General features: G+C 39.3%; 1 protein-coding gene across 5 annotated transcripts in view; it reads left to right on the top strand.

Moving 5' to 3' along the window:
- The window catches only part of DTWD2 (DTW domain containing 2), a 462,321-nt gene that overhangs the window by 188,502 nt on the left and 250,327 nt on the right, over positions 1 to 23,492 (top strand). For all 5 annotated transcript variants that reach the window (XR_006598135.1, XR_006598134.1, XR_006598140.1 and 2 more), the window contains one exon: positions 11,847 to 11,999. The gene's annotated coding sequence lies outside the window, so the exon portion shown is untranslated. The remainder of the gene's footprint in view (positions 1 to 11,846; positions 12,000 to 23,492) is intronic.

The raw sequence follows: 23,492 nt of genomic DNA, 5'->3' as shown, positions 1-23,492 counted from the left end.
ATCCTCCCAGGACTGACTCATTGCATCTGCACATACAACCAAATGGTGTAGCAGCAGACATTCTGAGATAGGATCACCCATGGAGAGAGTGGACAGAGAAGAGGGGGCCCACAGCTACATACTGCAATGTCCTCACATCTAGGGGGCATTCACTTGTAGGCGAGATTGACTAAAATGAGGGCAGAAAAAGGAGTTTGTTAGGATAGAGATTCATGGTTGCCTTGATAGAAGCCCTTCTAATGAAATGGAGGACAGTAACTTGATCAGAATATATAGATAATAGCTGTAGAAAGCTTTTCGATGAAGGGAGGAGAGAAATAGGCCAAAGCTGCAGAGAGATATGGATCAAAGGATTATTTGTTGACATGGGAAATAATACAACAGAATTATGATGGAAATGATACAGGGGAGAGTGATAACTCCCTCCCCCCCATTTTTTTTAAAGCAACATGGGGGATTAAAATCCTTGTGTAGGGTTGGGTAGGGGGGATGGAATCCATACACATGGAGGGGTTGACCCTAGATGGGGTCAGGGCATCTCAGACGGGGTCAAGGCTACCATTTTCTTTACATTAGGAAAATCAGGGAGGTATAGGCACAAACTTTTAAATGGATTTGGTAGGAGAAGATAGATCATTCTTACCTGATTGCATTCATTTTTTTGTCTCTCTGAAAAATAAGAAGAGAGGAGAAGGTATGAAGTCGTTAACTCAAATAGTAGGAAGGCAGATTTTCTTGGTAGGTGTGGCAGGATGCTGGTTAATAATGAGAACCCTTTCAAGAATTGTGGACATACATTTAAAGGATGACTTGTTTTAGGTGATCTTCTCCTGAAATATTTAGTTATGTTGAAATAGTCACATGGTATCTAGAGAGTTGGGATTTTCCAAGATTTTGCCAGATACATACAATGCCAGGGGAGGGGGCAAAGGAGGTGTAGCCTTTTCAAGGAAGTTATAAAAGTTTTACACTGTGGAATCTAAGCTGGTTAGGGAGGATGGGAGAATATGGAGGGAGGGTGAACACCATCAGTGGATTGGAAGTCCCTGTAGGGAGGAGAAGTGATTGAAATCAGGCACATTAAAAAGTCCTGTGGAGTGCTGGAGGTAACAGTCAGAGAGAGTGGGTACTTTAAATCACAATTTTGGAGGTGGTGTGATGGCAACGTCTGGAGCAAGTGGATAAGATATGGAAGAGATTTTTGGAGGGAAGGAAGTTCAGGAACTGATGGTCCAGGGTATAGGAAACTTGGCACACATGGATAATGAGATTGCCAAGAATGTAAAAACAGTATGTTAGGGAAAAACACATTGATCCAGATGTGGTCTTTCCTGAATGAAGGAAAGTGACTGCAAGTTCAGCAGATGACATCAGCAAGTAGCTGGTGATACGGCTGTATGTCTTGAGCTTCAGAGAAGCAAGGAGAGGGGGGAGACAGGCCGTATCTTGGCGTGGTAGGTAGGTAAGGACAAAACATTTTCAACTCAGGGGTTCATGGGCTGTGGCAGAAAAAACAGCCACCACTTGAGAAGGCCTCAGGAGAAGCAATCTTTTTTGAGGCTTAGTCAAGCTGTTGTCAGAGAAAGAAGATGTTAAGGATAAAGGGAGTCTGTGGATAAGTGGCTATGAATTTCATAGGGTACAGTTGAGGCTGTAGGTGTTTGGGGAAAGAGACATTGAGGACATATTAGAGCATATGCACATACAGCGTAGGAGTAAAAAGCAGAGGGAGGGTGAATATGTAGAGGTTGATTTAAGTTGGAAATATTGGGACACTGGACACTGATCATCCAGTAGGTCAGGGGGTATGGTGGCTTGGGAGAAGGTGAGGTCCTCCTCTGTAGGAAAGTTTTCTGGATAGCTCCTATGGCCATGGTGGCCTGGAGGAGGCTATCATAAGCAAGGTGAGGACATCTGTGTTTTATGCCTTTTAAAACCATTCTGCCTAGAAGAGATAGGTCTTTGACAATGAATGGGAGATAGGAAATACTGCATTTTTTTGCTCCTATGTATACTAGATATATGTACACTAAAATATACCTGTTATGTTCCTTGCCTTCTGTCAGTCATAAAAATGGCACCTGATGTGCCAGCAAAACTGTAGAAATCAATGTGCTCAGCTCCTAGAGACTTGACTAGCAAGGAGTTCTGACTTTTCATGCCTCCTGCTTCTCCTTTTAAAGGTCCTTGGGAAATAGAGCTTCTTGCATGAGAGAGTCTGCTCAGTGATCTGCTGTCAGTCACTCTGTAGCTCATGGTGGCTAACCTAAATGCTACCTGTACCAGAGCCAACCTCCTCCAGGTCCATTGACTGTTGGCTTTTTCTTTGACCAACCAACCAGCCTTTTCTGTTCCTGTCCACATAGATCCATCCTAAGTGACCTTATAGATTTATAGACTGTAGTGGGAGCCACGGATTCCCCTAATATTCAGGCTTACTGTTCAGTCTTGACCCATGCTGCTGGCCTTCTTTCTGGGAATATTCTTTAACGATCCCATTATCACACTCTTTATCTGGCTTGAAATCCAATTGGGATCTGTATTCTCACTCTTTTCCATGAACTCAAAAACCCTGGGCTAATCAATGTGTCTGGCTAGGTATCTGTTTTAGTGTCTGCCAATAATCAATAATCTGTTAAGAAACTCCTGAGTAGTCAATGACAGCTGGGAGATTTGTTAGCCTCAAATAGCGGTTCTCAGATTTTGACCTGTTCTGAATTATCTGGAGAGCTGTTTAAATCACAGATTATTGGACCCACCCCCAAGGTTTTCAATTCTGTAGACCTGAGATGGAGCCAGAGAATCGATAAATTCTCAAGTGATATAATGCTGCTGGTCATTGAGTCACAGTTTGAGAACCACTGGACTGGAACATACTGAAGGCATCTTTGAAATTATATTGCCTAATTTCAGTGCAAAGTTTCAACTATGGCTCGGTCAAAATGTTCATATATTATAAAAGTTAAATAAAAATGGAATCTATATTCTCAATTGTAATCTTAAGAATAGTTACCCTTTCTTTTATCTGTGTATCCTCTATAGTAGCCTTCAGAATCAAAAGAGCAAGGTAAAATCCAAGTTGAAGGGATATGGTTGATGTCCTTGCATATGTGAAATATGGATACATCCAGGGAAATAGTGAATGATTTCGGAGCCTAAGACTTGTGGGAGGGTCAGCCTTTCTCACAGGGAGTTAACATTCATCTAGCCATCAGTCAATCTCATCTCTGGATGGATTGATCAGTCCTACTCCTTTCCTCTTCACAGACAGATGAGGTCAATTTTGTTGAAATGAGGGTTTTGCCCACTGGATAATTTGAGTGAGAACAAATAAAAGCACTTGCTATTCTAGCCGATTGTAACAGAAAAAAAAGTTTTTGTTTTAACAAAAGATGACAATTCGAGAAGGGACAAGAGGGCTAAGGAAATAATACACCTGTAATCAGAGCCCATCATCACACATCCCAGAGAAACAGGAGTGTTGGGGCTGGAGAGGTCACTGGTCACAGTGAGTAGGTAGCATTCGTAGCTTTTCTGTCCTGGAGGAGAACAAAAATAATCATACCACTCTTGTAATTTTTAGACTTCTCATATCTTAAAGATTCCCCTATTATTTCCTTAGTTGGCTAGATTTAGAGCCAAGTTCTCAATGTAACGGTTTTTATCATTTAAGAATATGCAACCTGTCTTTGATTCCCTTGCCCATCACTGGTCATCAGCCTAGTAGACACTAAATTCCACAAAACGGAATAGAAAACTTTGTAATTATTCTCACTACGTTAAGATTCATACCTGGTTCAGCACGGATGGGATGAAGGGGAGTAGAAAGAGCAGGACACTGAAGTGAGTTGTAGACAGAGGCCCCAAGGGGGTCCTTAAGAACTGGGGCAGTAGTAGAGAAGGGAGAACAGAAGAGAGAGATGTGTGGGAGGGGAAGGTTCAGGGCTCTGAATGCATGTGTTTGAACTTGGTTTTAGTAAATTCTGTAATACAGTGTTTCCCCACCATGGAAGTACAAGCCGGTGGTTTATGTTTTGGCAAATGAATAGCAACATAGAATTGAACAGTGAGTCATTAACTTGTGAGGGAGAATCCAAACACTTGGTGGGATTTGTTTTTGTGATGCTTCATTCTGTCACAAGAATTAGCTGGGGGGTTACTCTCTCCACTTCATTCCCAGTATCAGTATCTCTAGTGCACATGTGGAATATGGGAATTGACTTCAGTTGCTTTTCTCTTTTTCTTTAGGACCTCCTACTTTCCAATTCTCATTTCCAAAGGCATTTGTTTAGTGGTTTTGAGTTTCTGTTATCAAAACTCTAAGTTCAAAAGGTAGAATCAATGTCACCGCATAATAGTTCACCAACAAGATCCATTTATTTGCAGTGCTTAAAAAAGTTCTGACAACTTAGCACGGTTTGAGTTTCGATAAGTGATTGCCTGGCATATCTGATACCCTAGCTGAGGTTTTCATCTTGGCTAATATCTTCCTGAGATTACTTTCCAGTCCATTTACTTGGGCAAGGGCTAAAATGTCCTGAGTTTCTAACCATGTGTTAAGGGTGAATGTGAATATTGAAGTAGAAGGCTAGAAATGTGAGTTGGTTATTCTTGATGTTGTTGTTCTCTAATGTAATTCCTTGGGCTATATATTTAGGAACAAGAGGCAGAGTGCCTTAGATGGTCCCACGATTATCATATCCACCCCTCAGCAGTCATAGAAAGCATGGACAGTAATTCTCCAATGGCATTTGTGCTACAAGTTTTCTTTTACCCCGCATGGCTTTTAGGTGGCTATGCTTGGGAGTCCACTTAAAACTTTGTGAACAACGGTTTTGGCCAAGTGATAGATGGGATGTTTCCATCCAAGTTATGCTATTCATAAGAGGACTAATCACTCCTTATCAAACTTTATGCAAATAAAGCCAAATTGGATTTATTAAGGTGATGAAAGAAAATAGGGACTTTTTAATGGGTAGCAATGCTGTACATTATCTAAATGCAATGCAGATGTAATGATGCATTAGAAATGCCGAGAAAATTTAATCAGTGTAGAAAAAAATATAATGAAATGGTTGTTTAAACACTGTAAAGCTAATGTTAGAGTAATTACTTCCCATCGAGCAAGGCGTGGAGTGCACATTACCCAGGCTCTGTTTGATTAGTCATCCTGGCTGCAACATCTGGCCCTTTGATCCATTTTGAATTTAATAGAATTTCTAAACTTCTAAATTTAAGTTTTAGAATGAATGAATAAATAAAACAACTTCTGTAGGAGCCAGAGTTTTTTGCTAGCTCATGACAGATTAAAACCGTGTCCCTGACTCACTTCTCCAGTTCCCTTGGCACTGTGTTCCCCTTTACTTCTTTATGTGAAAGAGAACACTGAAATCCAGAAGGGCGAACTTCCTTGCTTTGAAGATTAGGTAGCAAATACTTAAAATAATACCTTGGCTTTCTTTGAATGGTCTCTTTTTTGGTGGAAATAGGGGTGGTTTTTAGAACAATTATCTTCTTACCTATTGATAGGAGGTGAATGGAAAGAATGTGTTATAAGAACATATATCTCCTTCCTCTTAATGAAAGTTTACATTTCTTGTTGAAAATTTAGAAAATAAAGGTAATAACCATAAGAAAATAAATATCACCCATAATCATATTCCTCAGAAGTAAATTTTATTAACGTAGTAAACGTTATTTGGGAGGAATTTCATACTAAAAACTGACAGTTAATCTATTCTACTCCTCTAGTCTAATAATTGTATAACTTAACAATTAGCATTGTGGTTAAGAGTGTTAGAGATGGAGTCTGGGTCACCTGTGTCCAAGTGCTGATTTCACCTTGGGCAAGTTACTTGTTTTCTTTGTGCCTCATTTTCCCCAATTATAAAATACAGACAGAAATAGTATCTGCGTCATAGCATTGTTGTGAAAATTAAATGAGGTAATTAATATATGCAATGGATTTGAAACAATGCTAAACATGTAATGAGTATTTATAGATGTCAGCTGTTATTACTGCTATTATCATGAATGGTCTCTGATTATAAGAATTGTATTCTCCATGTATTTGTATAATATAACTTTTCCAGTAAGTAATAGCATCTAGCCTTTAGGTCAGTAGATGTTCTTTTACAATATATGTTTCCTACGGCATACATTATATTCCATTATAAGGACCATAGTTTATTTAACTAGTCTCTGATGGATTTTTGGCTATTGTACAATTAAAAAAAAATTTATAAACAATACTTGCTTAGAATTCATCTTTAGGAATAAAATTACTGGATCAAAATGCATATACATGTGAAAATTTTTGATATGCAGAGTAAAATTGCCCTCTATAAAGATCTAAGCATGTCCCTTTTTCTCCTCCCTCTCCAAATGTGGATATTCTTAGCTCCTAGGGGGAAAACAAAACAAAACAAAACAAAACAAAACAGTCTAATGGGTGAAAAGTGGTATGTCATGGTTTCTTTAATTTGCATTAATTTTTTCCTCTGTATCCTGGGATTTTCTCTTCGGTCAATTTCCTATTCATATGCTCTGTTCTTATGTCTTTTGGAGATGTGCTCACTTTGGCAGCACATATACATGTATCTGTTGGAGCATTAGTCTTTTAGTTTTTAAATTGTGGTTATTTTTTAGAGCTTACAGAGATTAACTTTTTGCCGTACATATTGCAAGTATTTTCTTTAGTCTATGGTTTGCCTGTAATCTTGTTATATGGTTTATATTTTGTTTATATAGACCTTCTAAAAGTTTTCTGTAATCAAATTACTAATTATTTTTGTTTATGATTTCTAGTTTTGGAGTCAAATTTAGAGAATTTAGAAAGTACTTACATGCATTTTTAGGTAACATTATTAAGGTTTTATTTTGATGTTTAAAAATTTTAATTTTTAAAATTGTTTTATTTATTTTAACATTTTAATCTATCAATCACATCAATTTGAACTGTTTTTGTGTATAGAGTGAGGTGGGAACCCAAGTCACTCATTCTATCTATCTATCTATCTATCTATCTAAATTCTTTTCAGTGTAGTTTTAAAATTAAGTTCCTTTACCCATTTGAAACTTTAACTAAAATTTTCTCCATGATACTGGAATTTCAGGTTAAAATTCTGAGAATATTTTTATATATGCTGTTTGGACACATGAGTAATTATATCACAAAAATGTATAGCATACTACCATGTGAACCATATTCTTTAAAGTTTCATGGCAGAAGAATTTGTGGTTGAGGAAGAGATAGTTTGGGGGACTCTCTTTTAGAAGAAGAATATACAATGGGACACCTAGGTGGCTCAGTTGGTTAAGCATCTGACTCTCGGTTTCGGCTCAGGTCATGATCTCATGGTTCATGGGATTGAGCCCTGCATTGGGCTCTGCACTGACAGTGCTGAGCTTACTTGGGATTCTCTCTTTCTCTCTGCCCTTCCCCCGAGTGCTCTCTCTGTCTCTCTCTCAGAATAAATAAATAAAGTTAAAAAAAATAAAAGTGAGTTTTATACTTAAAAACACACTGTTAGGTACTGATTAGATATGGATGCTTATTTAGAACAAGAGAAAAAAATCAAGGGAAGTAACACATTTAAAAAAAGCTGGCCAATACTCTAAACCTCCCATAATTTGGAAAATAATGTGATACTACTGTTAATAAATTGCACGACCCATTTTGGCTGCGGACTTCTGCTTGCATTTTTATGACAATTTTATAATCTAGCTTTCTATAGAGACAGAGTGAGACACATCAGCTCTTCTGGCATGCTTTGTTTAAGGAGAGCTTTGAGGTGGAAAGAGGACACATAAATTGGGAAGGCTAGACGGACATGTGGCCTATGGCACCTGGCACTGTGGAATTGTGTACGTGGTGCAAGAGATGCACGGAGATGACTGTAAACCACATAAATATATCCCACTGATCTCAGACTAAACATATTCCTACCCAGCTTTCCCATGTCGGGATCCCCAAAGTACCTGCAGCAACTTCATTGGCTTTAGTATATTCAGGGTTGTGCATACACCATTAGAATTTTAGAACTTTTTTATTTCTCCCCAAAGAAATCTTGCACCCTTATTCATCCTTCTCTGAGTCCCTATCTCGCCATCCCTAGGCAACCACTAATCTACTTTTCAGTGTCTATAGATTTGCCTAATATGGACATTTCATATAAACAGAATCTCAGAGTATGTGGTCTTTTGTGACTAGCTTCTTTTACTTAGCATGCTGTTTTCAAGTTCATGCATGTTCACTTGCTTTTATTGCTTAATAATATTTCATGTTATAGATATGCCACATTTTATTTATCTAATTATCACTTGATGGGTATTTGTATTATTTCTACTTCTTGAACATTATTAATAATACTTCTGTATTTATGTACACATTTTTTTTTTTGTTATATGTTTTTACTTCTCCTAGAAGTGAAAACCTAGAAGTAGAATTGCTGGGTCATAAGGTAACTCCATTTTTAACATTTTGGGGAGCTGCCCATCTGATTTCCAAAGTGGCTGCACTATTTTACATTTTTACTGTGGTGTATGAGTGTTCTGATTTCTCCACATCCTCATCAATTCTTGTTAGGTATATTTTTTAAATTTTATTCTAGTCATCCTCGTGAGTAGGAAATGTTGCCTCAATGTGGTTTTGTTTTGCATTTTCCTGATGGCTAATGTCAATTTTACTTTGTCACAGTTTTCTTGATCCCCAAAATGCCTGCAGAAAAATCTCTACTTTTCCTTCCTTGCCTTTTGCTTTGTGTTCTTTATTGTTTTTTAAATTTTTTTTTAAGATTTTTTTTTTCAACGTTTATTTATTTTTGGGACAGAGAGAGACAGAGCATGAACGGGGGAGGGGCAGAGAGAGAGGGAGACACAGAATCGGAAACAGGCTCCGGGCTCTGAGCCATCAGCCCAGAGCCCGACACGGGGCTCGAACTCACGGACCGCGAGATCGTGACCTGGCTGAAGTCGGACGCTTAACCGACTGCGCCACCCAGGCGCCCCTGTTTTTTTAATTTTTAAATGTTTATTTTTGAGAGAGAAAGACAGCATAAGCAGAGGACAGGCAGAGATAGAAGGAGACACAGAATCCAAAGCATGCTCCAGGCTCTGAGCTGTCAGCACAGAGCCCATAGCAGGGCTTGAACTCACAAACTGCAAGATCATGACCTGAGCTGAAGTTAGACACTTAACCGACTCAGCCACCCAGGTGCCCCATCTTTGTGTCCTCTCTCTCTCTCTCTATTAGTCCCTAACTCTTGTATTAACCCCTAATATTGGTCGAGTCAGGTTAGAGCACAGAAACCACTCTCGGTATTTCAGTTAGAAGGATTTAATATAAGGAGTTAGAGATTAGAAGGAACAGAAGTTAGGGACTGCCTTTTGTCTATTGATTTCAAGGGTTTAGACTGTGGCTGGAATCCCAAGACCAGGAAACCGCTCCAGCTATGGCTTCTGTTGCTGCCACAGTTGCCTGTGCCACCAGGGAATCCTGAGCTGGTGACACAACCTCAAGTACCCTTGCCCCTTTTGATCAGCAGCAATAGCAGCAGGATGATGGCCTTTTCCTCACTCCCAAAACTCTTGCAGTACGTCTAATTGTAATAACTTAATTGTTTAAGCCCCATCTAAACAAGGGAGTATGTAGAAAGGGATGGGAATGAATCCTAAGTGCTCACAGACCATAATCAGCCACTGTTCATTCCTTACGACCTGATTGAAAGCATTGGTTTATGAATATTCACAGTTTCTCACTCCCCCATCTCCTGAATAGAAAGGATCTTCTGCTGTCAGTGGCAGCAATGGGTCTGGGCTTTGGTTGAAAGTGTAATGGATAGAAATGGGAATCAAAAGGAAGTAAGAAAGGTTAAATTTGCATCAGATTTACATGGGAATGGGTAAAGAGTTAATATTAGAAGAAAGCTTACTCAGAGAAATCCTGACTAAAGGGGACAGAAGATCCAGTTTGGGCTGAAGTGGAAGGACTATTTGTTGGGAGGCCCAAAAGTAAGACTGGGAGAGTGGTTGGTGCAAGTGCTATGATGTACTGAGAGCTGTCATACACACAAGGCTGGAAGCGCTGTTGAACATAATGTATAGTAATCCCTTTGGCATTTTGCAAGGGACTGGATTAATGATTTAAATTGCCTTTCAATTTTTTATGGGTTTCAAGTTTAATTTTTTTTTTTTTCTAAATGTGACACCATGGTGGGCCTGGTTGAGAAGCAACGCCCTTTATTCTGGATTCATCCTCTTTTTCTGATTATTATTAATGAGTGGCTCACTCTTTATGTGAACTGAACTGAAATTTTCATGGTTGGGGGGAAATCATCCAGATATAAAAATAGCAGAAGTTCAAGTGAGAAATGCTTATAGCTAGCTGGATCTGTCTTCTCTCACACCTGCAGCAGAGGCTACCTGAGAATACCCCACCTCCATAATATCTATGAACTTCTTAGTTGCAATGCAGAAGGAAATGGGGAAGGAAGGAAGGAGACATTCGACTTTCAGTGGAATAACACGCATTTTTCCAAACCTATTGAGAAACTGTTCTGTAACTTGTATTTAAAGCCTGTTTTCTGATATTCAAAACATGCTTAAAGGTATTCATTGTGAAGAAGATTTGACACTTCTAAGAATAGACTCAAGAGAAACATTTTCTCTTAGTAGAATAAAATTACTTCAAATTGAAGGGCCTTGAGAGTAGAGTTAATTAGTTATTGTTTAATACAGGGCTTAGTAGAAAGTGGTCTCACCACACTGATAAGCTTCAGAAGAGGCACTGCTTGATTGTATGTTTGTCAAGTGGAACAAAAAAGAGTGAACTTTGTTTTTCTGCTGGGGAAAAATTGATCATAAGGATGCTAGATTCTTTGCCGTGGTCTCCTTTTTTTGTTTCAGGTATTGGTTCAGGTTCAGTAGCATTCAATCTGACCACAGATCCCTTGGAATTTAGGAGAGAGAAAGATTAAATTAGAATAGATTGCAAGGCAGACATGGTGGGAAGCTCTCTTTCCTCTAAGATTCCAGGATCACACAGAAGAATTTGTGGTGTATCATAAAAGCATTTCTTTTAACAGAGAGATTGAATGTTAGAATCAAGGGCAGTTTCAGAATTTTAGGATTGGAATGGAGTTAGGAACTTACGTAGTCTTGGGGTGCCTCGGTGGCTGAATTGGTTGGGCACCTGACTTTGGCTCAGGTCATAATCTCATGGTTTGTGAGTTGGAGCCCTGTGTTGGGCTCTATGCTGGCAGCTTGGAACCTGGAGCCTGCTTCAGGTTCTGTGTCTCATTCTCTCTCTGACCCCCCACACCCTCCGTGCTCTCTCTTTTTGTCTGTCAAAAATAAATAAATGTAAAAAAAAAAGAAAAAGAACTTATCTAGTCTTGTTTTCTCATGTTTCGAAGGAGGAAGTTGAAAAGTGCATGAGGATGATAAATTTCTCCAGGTCACGCAAGCTGAATTTTGCCTCTAGTCTATTGGATCTTCTTTTGCCCTGCGATCTATGTACTGACAGGCTATAATTGAGTTTAGTGGTGCGTCCTTTATGTGGAACTAGAACTTCCCATCAGTTAAGGGAAGTAGAGACACTCAGAGCAATGCATATGATCTAGAAGTGTTCGCTTTAAGAAAAGATCTAAGTATGTTGCTATCCACACCTGAGCAACAAAGACTGACAATGTGTAGAATCAGAGTGAGGGTTGTGCCTCCGTATTATCTCTCTGTCAGTTACTGAAGCTTGTAGCCCTGTGTTAATTTCTGTCTTACGGAGAGTAGTTTGAAAATTAAGATTTTAAAATACAGTAGTACCCTCTTATCTATAGTTTTACTTTCTTCAGTTTCAGTTACCGGCAATTGACTACAATCTGGAGGCAGATGGTCCTTTTTCTGATACACGGTCAGAAGGTTGATGCTAGTAACCTAACGCTTCATCACCTCACTTTATCTCATCGCGTAGGCATTTTATCATCTCACACCATCCTACGAGAAAGGTGAGTACAGTACAGTAAGGTATTTTGAAAGAGCAAGAGAGCCCTTCTTCTGTCTCCTTCACATAAGTTGTATTACAATATACTATTGTAATTGTTCTATTTTATCATTAGTTCTATTTTATTATTGTTGTTAATCTCTTACTGCACATAATTCATTAATTTAACTTTATCATAGGTATGTACCCATAGGAAAAAACATAGCAGATGTAGGGTTCAATAGTATCTGTGGTTCCAGGCCTGCCCTGGGGGTCTTGGAACATATTCCCTGCAGAGAAGGGGAATGTACAATACTCAACTGAGTTGTCTGTTTTTTAGCTTGGCTCTCAGTTCATCATGTTCAAACTTGAAGATACCTGAGTTTTAGAGTCTTGTCACATACAGAGTTTTTGCCCATAAACTTTTTGTTTTCCTAATACGTTGGAGATGGCAGTTGCTTATGTATCAGAGGGCTACTTGTGCAAAGATATCTCACCACCTGGTCCATTAGTGGTGTCTGAGTGCCATCAATAGAGAACCATTCCTTTGATTTATTAGGCTTTTCTTCATCTGGCCATTTTTGTTTTAAAACTCATATGCCCCTGGAAGGGATAAAGAAAGCAAAAGTGAGTGTGAGAAAACAATTTTCACCTACTTGAGGATATGCCCAGCATTCTGATGTTTGCAATGACAGCCTTCAGGAATTGCGAGATCCTTTTTTTTTTCATATATATTTTTTCAGTTTATTTATTTATTTGGAGAGAAAGAGAGATCAAACAGGGGAATGGCACAGAGAGAGGGAGAGAGAATCCCAAGCAGGTTACATACTGTCAGCACAGAGCCCGATGTGGGGCTCAAACCCACAAACCATGAGACATGACCTGAGCCAAAACCAAGAGTTGGAAGTTTAACCGAGTGAGCCACCGGGGGCCCCAGGAATTGCAAGATCCTATATCATTATCATTTTTATTCTGTCTACTCCTGTTACCAGAACAGGTTCTGGTTCTTAAATTGGATTTTGGGTTTATGTGTGTTCTTTTTTATTATTATACTCCAGAGCACATATATGTTTCACATGTATTCTTTTGCATATACCAAAATACTGAACAATAAAATTTTAAAAATTCACATATGCAAGACAAATTTGCAAATAGGGGTCATTTCAAATTTTTGTGATCGTCAGTGTTTTAAATAAAGCACTTAAATATCTTGGCCAAAGCACATTATACTTTGAAGGCCAGCATCTGAACAGGAAGCATCTTTGAATTCTTTTTGTTTTCAGTTGATGGTTCTTGCTAAGGTCCAGTCTAACTAGATAGTGCACTGACTTAGTGAAAAGAGTCAGTTGTTCTGAGGACTTTGGAAATGCTCGATGAAGGTTCTGGACTGGGTATGTGACTACTATTGGCTCTACATCCAAACTGGAACTTGTAGAATTTTCAATATCATAAGAGATCTAATTTAGAGTAGGACTAATAATTTTTTCCCAAATGCTTTGCATGATATTTAGTAGATGTGTAGTCCTGGGTCTTAATGTGGTAGAAAATGGAGAACAGGGTTCATCAGAGAAACAGAATTAACAGGATACACACACACACACACACACACACACACACACACACACATATGTATGTATGTATAAATATAATTTGTGTGTGTGTGTGTATGTGTGTGTACAGATAGATATTGAGACAGAATGGTGGGGGAGAGAGATTTGTTATGAAGAATTGGCTCGTGTGATTATGGGGGCTCAGAAGTCCCACCATCTGCCATCTGCAAGGTGGAGACTCCGGAAAGCTGGTGTTGTAATTCAGTCTGCATCTGAAGGCCTGAGAACCAGGGAGCTAGTGGTGTAAATCCCAGCCCAAGGACTGAAGAAGATGAGATGAGATGTCCCAATTCAAGCAGTGAGGCAGATGAAAAAAGGGGTGAATTTTTCCTTCTCCCTTTTGCTCTATTTAGGCCCTCTGTGGATTGGATAATGCCCGCCCACCTTAGAAAGTGCAGTCTCGTTTATTGAGTCCACCTATTGAAATGTTAACCTCATCCTGAAACACCCTCACAGACACACCCAGAAATAATGTTTAATCTGGACACTCTGTGGCCAGTGAGATTGACAGACAAAATTAACCATCACACCTGTTTTATGACTACAGTCTTCCCGTGGACAATTGATACTGGAGTTTTCTGTACGTATTGTGTGCTTTCCTATCAAGCAACTAAAGTGAACCTGTCATGAGTACAAGGTATCATATAAAATGGTTCAGTAGTAGTCTTCTACATGGGTGAAGCATTTTACGTCCTTCTGATATGTGTTCTCATGCTTTGTTTTATCGGATCCTCCAACAACCCTGGTAGTTCCATGGCTCAGTTTTTCTTATTCCCATTTTATGGTTGTTTCGACCGAGGTTCAGAGAGGTGAGGTGACCTGCCCAAGGCCACTTGCCCATTAAGTGGCAGAGCTGATCTAGATTACAGATTAAGTCATCTGATTCTTAACATAGTTTTCTCTCCCTGTTAATAGCCATACAGACATGCTGTTGCTGGGTTGACTAGTAGACCATGTGCTCCAGTAGCTGCATTCTCTCAACTTCTAAAGGGGAGCAGGGAAAGGAAGAAATGCCACTTAACCCTAATGCTTCTGTAGACGAAGATGCTCCACATCTTATTCTATTTATTTCTTTAAAGTGCCTCATGTAGAACCATGGAGACTTTAGTTTGTGGGAGAAGGTTGTTCTCTTGTTCTTTGTTTTATGGTATTACTCTGCACGGCCACTTAAAGTGGATATGGGCCCAATGGAAAAACTTGGGAGTCTCCCAGCAAGGGGGAGACATGTATTGAAATACAAATAGTCCATCAAAACCACCTTGTTGTGTTTCTGGGTCACCCCCAAAGTCTGGGTTTATACTTATATGCCATATCAGCAAGGAGGTATTATCAACAAGGCCTGATAATTTGTACTTGCTTCTCCCCATTCTCCTTTCTTCTCAGCCCTGATGTATTTTTTTTAATTTTAATAGTTTTTAAAAATTATTTTGAGATAGAGAGCATGAGCCTGGGAGGGGCAGAGAGAGGGAGTGAGAATCCCAAGCAGGCTCCCGGCTGTCAGCTTGAATTCACAAACTGTAGATCATGACCTGAGCTGAAGTCAAGAGTCAGATGCTTAACCAACTGAGCCACCCAGGTGCCCAGCCCTGATATATTCTTTTTTTTTTTTTAATTTTTTTTTCAACGTTTATTTATTTTTGGGACAGAGAGAGACAGAGCATGAACGGGGGAGGGGCAGAGAGAGAGGGAGACAGAATCGGAAACAGGCTCCAGGCTCTGAGCCATCAGCCCAGAGCCCGACGCGGGGCTCGAACTCACGGACCGCGAGATCGTGACCTGGCTGAAGTCGGACGCTTAACCGACTGCGCCACCCAGGCGCCCCTGCCCTGATATATTCTTAGGTGGGTTTATATTACTTGGTTTTCCTCAAGGAGCGAACTTATCTCTGGTTCCAAGGACAGCAAATGCTGGGTATATTTGTATATTTGGAAAGGCCCAAACATTACTGTACATTCTTCCTGCGACTCTGTTTTGACACGCAGCTATAGTCAGTATTGTAACACTTCCTAGATCACTGATCTGTCCTAAGTTTTAACTCCAGGACCTCCTTGTTCCTGGTGTCTGCCTGCTAGGCTGGGCTGGCAGTGCCTTTAGTTTCCACGTAGACCACAGGTGCACTGAATTGTTGCCTTATGTGTTTCCCTGAGTCCAGTCACCAGCTTATGGTCATCTGTGACAGCTCCCTGAGGAGCAGCTGCTCAGGGCAGATGTTGGTGAGGTTGATACACATAAAAACAAGAAAAATGAAGCCTTTAAAAAGGGGAATCAAATGTCTCAAAATAAAACCATTATGTAATCACATATTCTTTTGCTCTCATTGAGGTGGAAATGATAAATGTATGCACATAAAATGAAAACTCTAAGACAAACCAGGAGAATTCAATATAGCCTGTTTCTACAGCTCCCAGGTTTAGGGTGAAAGGCTGCCCTCCCTCCCTTTAAGCATCTATCTCAGGAGACTCATTTTTATTTTTATTTTTTAGTTTATTTATTTATTTATTTTGAGAGAGAAAGAGAGCATGCATGTACAAGTTGGGACAGGGCAGAGAGAGCAAGAGAGAGAGACACACACACACACAGAGAGAGAGAGAGAGAGAGAGAGGGAGAGAGAGAGACAGAGAGAGAGAGAGAGAGAGAGAGAGAGAGAGAGAGAGAGAGAGAGAATCCCAAGCAGGTTTTGTGCTTTCAGCATAGAGCCTGACTCAGGGCTCTAGCACATGAATTGTGAGATCATGACCTGAGCTGAAATCTAAAGTCGGATGCTTAACCAACTGAGCGACCCAGATGCCCCGGGAGACTCATTTTTGTACAGTCATCTCTCTTGTTTTCCCAAAGGTTACCAAAGTTAAATATTGACAGGGAACAGCAGGGAACAGGAGCAAATGGTGTCGCCTGGGTGTCAGTGAACCGCAGAGCACTGCCACACCCAAAGCAGTCAGCGGCTGCTCTATTCTAGCCGACTGTTGGCCTTTACTAATCCAGGCCCTTGTGTATATGTACCACATCTTCTTTATCCATCTGTTGGTCAACAGACATTTGGGTTCTTTACAATGGAATATTACTTGGTGATCAAAAAGAATGAAATCCTGCCATTTGCAACAACATGGATGGAACTAGAGTATACTATGCTAAGTGAAATAAGTCAGTCAGAGAAAGATACATATCCTATGATCTCACCCATATGTGGAATTTAAGAAACGAAACAGATGAACATAGGGGAAAGGAAGGAAAAAGATAACAACAGAGAGGGAGGCAAACCATAAGAGACTCTTAAATAGAACAAACTGAAGGTTTCTGGAGTGGCAGTGGGTGGGGGATGGGTTAGATGGGTGGTGGGCATTGAGGAGGGCACTTGTTGGGTTGAGAACTGGGTGTTCTATGTAAGTGATAAATCACTGGGTTCTACTCCGGAAACCAGTATTACGCTATATGTTAACTAACTTGGATTTAAATTAAAAAAAAAAAATCCAGGCCCTGTGTTGCCATACCTTCTGGTTTCAACTCAAATTGGAAATATGGGTTTTAAATGTTGGTGACTAATTGAAATTAAAATTAAAAAAAAAAAAGAAAATAACATTGAGAGTAGACCAATCAGAACACATCTGTGGGCCAAGATCACTGGTGTACTACCTCTGTGTTTTGCTTTTCTCAGACTGTAGCCTGAGAAATTACCTTAATAATTTTCTGTGTTTGTGGCACCTGGGTGGCTCAATTGGTTGAGCATCTGATTTTGGCTCAGGTCACGGTCTCACAGTTTTGTGAGTTTGAGCCCCATGTTGGGCTCTGTGCTGATGGTACAGAGGCTGCTTGAAATTCTCTCTCTCCCTCTGTCTCTGCCCCTCCCCTGCTTGTGCTCTCTCTGTCTCTCTCAAAATAAATAAACTTAAATTCATTTCTCATGTGGCTATGTGACAGTCAGTTGTTGACTGAAAATACCACAGACGTGTAATGTAGGAGGGCCTCTGTACAGCCCTCTGGCCCTTTCCAGCTTATGCTGTTCTTCTCCTTGCCTCTGTGTATAGCCTAATTTTATTTTTTAGATTTTTCTTGTTTTACTCCTGGCCTCCCCAGATCCCTCTCCCACCGCAGGGTCACTCCTGTAGGTTCCTGGGCTTCAAACCTGGCTGCATTGGAGCCACACTGGGGTATTTCCTGAGTGGCTGGAGTTTTTCATCTCAGCTGGTTCTTCTCCCCCTCTAGGACTCAGTCTCCGACTATTCCAGAACCCGGCACACTTCTCTCAGGGTTGTCTCTTGTGCTCACATGTCTTCATTTCTCCAATGCCTGGGCCTCTATCTCTCCTTTTAATCCATCCTTCTATTTCCTGACTGAAGCTCTCCTGGCTCATGGTCCAAGCATTACAGATGATGAGACACATTTTTGATACTGTACATCTAATGTTAGGTCTGTGACTTTGTATATTCATAATTTTTGCATATGACAGAATTAACAGATTCCAACATTGCAACACCAATGACAGTATCACAGTGTCCCTACATTTAGGTGGCTAAGTGTTGTTAACCCTATATAAATAATTTTATTAAATACTGAGTAGGTGCAAAGGGATACTACAATATATATGGAGGATATCAAAAGTAACACCATCACACACATATATGAGTCCTGCTCAGTTTAAGATATGGAATTTGTCGGAGGCCCCTGGGTGGCTCAGTCAGTGAAGCATCCAACTCAGCTCATTTCGGCTCAGGTCGTGATCCCACGGTCTGTGAGTTCGAGCCCCGCATTGGGTTCTGTGCTGACCGCCCAGAGCCTGGAGCCTGCTTTGGATCCTCTGTCTCCTCCTCTGTCTGCCCCTCCCTGCCTCTCAAAAATAAGAATAAACATTAAAAAAAATGATACAGAAGGTTTCAATACTTTTGAAGGCCCTTGTGTATCCCATCCACCTTTCCTGACCTTTCAGAGGAAGCTGATATGCTTAATTTTGTGTCTGTTATTCTTTTTGCTTTGTTTGAATATGTAAAACTTTGTTGTTCAGTGTTGCAGGTTTTGCATTTTATGTACAAGAAATTATGCCATATGTAGTCTTCTTGGCTATAGTTTTGATGAGTTTTGTAGGTTTTGGAGATTTGTCTATGTTGATGGGGATACCTGTCTTTAATTATTTCCTATTGCTAATACTACTTCTATAGCATTTTATTGATTAAAATTTCTACAGTTGGTCTTCCTATCTACTGGTAGAAATAGGGGAACTGGCTCTCTTTATTTCTCTATTACAAAAGATGTTACTAAGAGTTACTGTATAGGTCACTTGCCATAGCTAGCTAGGAGAGGACTGTATGTAGAAACTTAGGATTGTAGGATATACGCATATACAATACACATGTGTGCAGTAATGCCAAATTGTTTCTCAAAGCAATTGTACAAATTTACACTTCCACCAGCAGTGTGTATAAATTTCTGTTGCTTTAAATGTTTGCTAACTTTTGACATGTTTAGGCTTTTTAATCTTTGCCTGTCCCACAGGCTTAAAATAGTATTTTCTTTATGGTTCTAATTTGTGTTTAATGAGGTTCAGGTTGAACATCTTATCAGATGTTTGTGTTTCCTCTTCTTCAAAGCGACTGCTCCTGTCTTTCCCCCCATTTTCCCACTTTTTGTGTCTTTCTAGTTAATTTTGGAGTTCTTTATTTATTCTAAATATGGATCCTTGGTCAGTCCTGTGTGTTACAGTTTTCTTTCAGTTTATAGCTTGTGTCTTTTTTTTCTTTATGGTGTCTTTCTGCCTGAAGTTCTTAATTTTAATTTAGTCAAATCCATTAATTTTTTTTATGACTTCTGCGCACGTGCGTGTGCATGTGCATGTGTGTGTGTGTGCCTTTTGAAAGAAATCCTTCTGGTTTCAAGATCATATCTTCCCCTTGGCAATACATATTGGTATCTGGTGGGGCATCCCTTTATATTATTCTTCTTCTGGAATATCTTGGCTACTTTGATCTTTGTTTTTTAGGGTCAATTTTAGATCCAGCTCATAGGGTTTGGAAAAAGCCTGGATTTTTATTGGAATTATGTATTCTCATATCATTTTAAGAGTTTACTTCTTTATGATTGCAAGTTTTTCTAACTTTGAAATATTATATTTGTTGACTTAGATCTTTTTTTATTTAAAAAATTTTTTATATGTTTATTTATTTTTGAGAGAGAGAGACAGAGAGAGACAGAGCATGAACAGGGGAGGGGCAGAGCGAGAGGGAGACACAGTATCCAAAATAGCTCCAGGCTCTGAGCTGTCAGCGTAGAGCCTGATGCGGAGCTCAAACTCACAGACCATGAGATCATGACCTGAGCCCAAGTCAGACTCAACCGACTGAGCTACCCAGGCACCCCTATTGATTTAGATCTTTAATTTCATTTAATAAAGTTTTACTTATATAAGGTCTCACATATCTTTTATTACATTTATTTCTAGGAACCTTATATTTTTGTTGCTATCGTAAATGGTGTCTTTAAAAAACACATAGTAGTTAAATGGTTTTTTTTGTGTGTGTATAAAGGAAAATGGTAGAATTGTAGATATTGATTTCCATCTAGCTACTTTGCTAAACTAATGACTCATCTGATTCTCTTGGGTTTTGTACATGGAAAATGAAATTATCTTTAAATAAAGACAGATTATTTCTTCTTTTCCAGTCCTTATCTATTTATTTTCTGTACCATAATGTGTGACCTCCAGCACATCATGGCAAAGGAAATAATAATGGTGATAATGGGCATTCTTGTGTTACTTATTCTTGATTTTAATGGAATTGTTTTCAGTTTTGTCGTTATGTATGATTTTTTTCCTCTGGGCCTTTTGTAGATTCTTTTCATCATGTTAAGGAAGTTTTCTTCAACTTGCTTGGATTAAATTTTCTTGATATCAAAGAGATTGTTGAAGTATATGGAAGGTCTTTTTCTTCATCTACTGAGGTGTGCATTAGGCATGAAAAGTGCAGCCAGAGCCATCGTCACAGAAGGACTTGCTCCCTAGCTAAAGTGCAGGGACACTGACGACCTATGTCAGTCAGATTTTATATAGCCTCCTGGCCCAGGGTCATCTCCTTTACAGAGCAGCCTGTGTCCCGTGGCTGAGTGACATGAGGGAAGAAGGTCCAGTTCCCTCCAATGTGCGATAACTCTGCTGGTTGGCCAACATTTTATGGGGTCTATGCTGCAGTGTGAATTGTCTCTATGCCCGCTCCTGCTTTTCCTCCTTCCCTTCCTTCCTTCCTTCCTTCCTTTATTTATTTATTTAGAGAGTGTGCAAGTAAGCAGCGAGGGCAGAGAGAGAGGGAGAGAGAACAATAGAGAGAGGGAGAGAGAAAATCTTGAGCAGGTTGAGTGCAGAGCCCGACACGGGGCTCTCTATCCCATGAACTGTGAGATCATGACCTGAGCCCATATCAACAATTGGACGCTCAACCCACTGAGCCAGCCAGGCTCCCCTTTCACTGAGCCAGCCAGGCTCCCCTTTCTCCTTTCCTTTCACAGGTGTGTCATTCTAATAAAAATTTAGCACCCCAAATTCAGCTGCAGTGTTTGCTTTTGGGGAATTCACCTTGTAACAACAGGATTTTTTTTTCCTTTCACTCTGCTCATGTAATGAATTATAGTTTTTTTTTTTTTTTGTTATGAAACCAACCTTGCATTTCTGTGATAAACTCTAATTTGTCATTATCATATCATTATACATTGATGGATTTTGTTTGTTAATTATTTTTCTTATTTTAGATTTTTATCATCTGCAGTTATGAGTGAGATTGGCCTAGCATTTCCTAGGCGTCCTGTCCTTTTCTGCTTTTGTCATTGAGGTTTTTTCTAGACTCATTAAATGAATTGGGAATTTTTCCCTTTTTCTTTATCTGGCAGAGTTAATATCAGAATGTAATTTTTAAAATAGCTTAGCTGTAAATTTATCTATCTGGTGTTTTCTTAGAAGATTTTTTTTTTCATAGTTAGATTATTTAGTGTCCTTTATGAAACCTCCCTAAAAGTAATAGGTCCCTGGGGCTCCTGGGTGACTCAGTCGGTTGTGTGTCCGATTTTGGCTCAGGTCATGATCTCGTGGTTCATGGGTTCGATCCCCGCCTCGGGCTCTGTGCTGAAAGCTCAGAGCATGGAGCTGCCTCAGATTCTGTGTCTCCTCTCTCTGCCCCTCCCCTCCTCTTGCTCTGTCTCTCTCTCTGTCTCTCAAGAATAAATAAACATTAAAAAAAATTTTTTTTTAAGTAATAGGTCCCAACAGAGAAAGATTTTCCCTAGTGATTCTCCTTAAATAGAACACAATTAGAAAAAAATACCTGAGAAAAATTTCTCAAGTTGATCAACTAAGGCAAGGTTAATGAGCCACTCTTCTGTGTTGTCCACCATAGATAATTGTCTGGAGATTCCAGGTGGGCACTCTTGTTCTTTTCCCATACCTGTAGGGATATACTGATGTTACATTTCAGAAAATCTTCCCCATGAACATGGTGGAAGGCAGAAATATCTTCCAGGTTAGACTCAAGAAACATATGCAGTGCACTAACCCAACACTCATTGTAGGCATCTGTATATCTGGAGTCTAGTTTTGGAGCTACTATAACTGTTAACCTCAGGCAAGTGATGAAGCCATTATGTGGGATTCTTTGTTCGTGACATGAGATGTTATATGCAATGCTCTTGGGATATTTTAACCTACTGATTTGACTTATTTAATGCTTATGGGAAATCAGATTTTCCACATATTTTTGAGTCAGTTTTGTGTGCTACATGTTTTTCTAGGAATTGAAGTTTTACCTATGGCTGCACATTTGTGGGCACAAACTTTTTTATAGTATTGTTTTATAATTTTTCCAGGGGTTATATTGCCCTTTTCATCTGGGTTACTATTATTTATACTTTCTCTCTCTTTTTTATGATGACCGTGTCAGATATTTATCCATTATGTCTTTTATTTATTTTTTTTTTAAATTTTATTTTTTATTTTTTAAAATTTACATCCAAGTTAGTTAGCATATAGTGCAACAATGATTTCAGGAGTAGATTCCTTAGTGCCCCTTACCCTTTTAGCCCATCCCCCCGTCCCATTATGTCTTTTCTAAAAAACCAAATTTGACTATGTGGATTTTATGTTTTTTATTGTGTCGATTTCTGATCTGATATACTTTTTCTTCTATCTGTTTTTTGGAGTGTGGTTGGAATTCTTTTTTACCAAATTCTTTAATTGGATGCTAATTAATTCATTAATTTTCAGCTTTTCTTCTTTTCTTATATAAAGTCTTGAAGCTATACAGTCCCTTGTAAGTGCCAAGCTTCATCGTACATATTTTGATACAAAATATTTTGATATGTAGTAATTTTAACATTTTATGGTTTATTTTTAACTTACATGTTATGTAAAAGTATGTTTTGGGGGCACTTGGCTCAGTCGGTTAAGTCCAACTTCAGCTTAGGTCATGATCTCGCGGTTCATGCGTTTTAGTCCTGCATCCGGCTCTGTGCTGACAGCTCGGAGTCTGAAACCTGCTTTGGATTCTGTGTCTTCCTCTCTGCCCCTCACCTGCTTGCCTGCTTGCTCTTTCTTTCTCTCTCTCTCTCTCTCAAAAATAAATAATCATTAAAAAAAATTTTTTTTTAAATGTGTTTTTAAATTTTCACACCTGTGAAATTTTCCTTTTAGTGCTCTGTTGTTGATATTTAGCACAATGACATCATGGTCAGAGAATATGTTCTGAGTAAAGGCTTTGTGTTCATAGAGGCTCTGTTTTTATTTCTACCAACTTGCTTTGTGCTTTCTGTTTGCCTTGGCTTTTCTGTATTTCTTTTTTTTTCTTTTTTCTTCCTTTCTTATCTTCTTTGGATTCACCCTCTTTCCTTCTTTCACTTTTCCCCTTTATATTCTAGGTCACAAATTATACAGTCTATTTGTT

Source organism: Felis catus, chromosome A1 (genome assembly GCF_018350175.1).
Source record: "Felis catus isolate Fca126 chromosome A1, F.catus_Fca126_mat1.0, whole genome shotgun sequence".
Taxonomy (NCBI): Eukaryota; Metazoa; Chordata; class Mammalia; order Carnivora; family Felidae; genus Felis; species Felis catus.
This window is presented reverse-complemented; position numbering and strand designations above follow the sequence as displayed.